This window comes from Myotis brandtii, unplaced genomic scaffold, assembly GCF_000412655.1.
Source record: "Myotis brandtii unplaced genomic scaffold, ASM41265v1 scaffold64, whole genome shotgun sequence".
NCBI lineage: Eukaryota > Metazoa > Chordata > Mammalia > Chiroptera > Vespertilionidae > Myotis > Myotis brandtii.
Window position 1 is genome coordinate 470,724 of NW_005370460.1, and position 538 is coordinate 471,261.

The window sequence follows — 538 nt, forward strand, 5'->3', positions numbered from 1 at the left end:
CTGCTGGCCTGATCACCCCTAACCACTCTGCCTGACTGCCTGATCGTCCTTAACTGCCTCTGCCTCAGCCCCCGCCACCGTTGCTTTGTCTGGAAGGTCTGGAAGACATCTGGTCTATGAGTCTAATTAGCATATTACCATTTTATTAGTATAGACCTTCTCATCTGTCTACACTAATAAAAGAGAAACATGCAAATTGGTGTCACTCTGCTACACCCACAAGCCACGCCCAACAGCCAATCAGGAGCAAGTATGCAAATTAACCCAACCAACATGGCAGCGCCACTGAGTGAGCAGGAGGCTTGGGTTTCCCCCAGCAACGGAGGAAGCCAAGCTTCCAGCCCGCTTGGCCAGACCTGGCTTCTATTCAAGGCTACAAAGTTTCAATTATAGAAGATAAATAAATCCCAGATACCTGCTTCCCTCTGCTCAAGGAGGCGCTGAAATAAAAAGAAAAAAAGGAGGGGCTGGGAGCTTGGGTCGCCAGGGGCCGTGGCCAGCCTGCAAAAAGCCATCAGCCCCTCACCCAGGCTGGCCA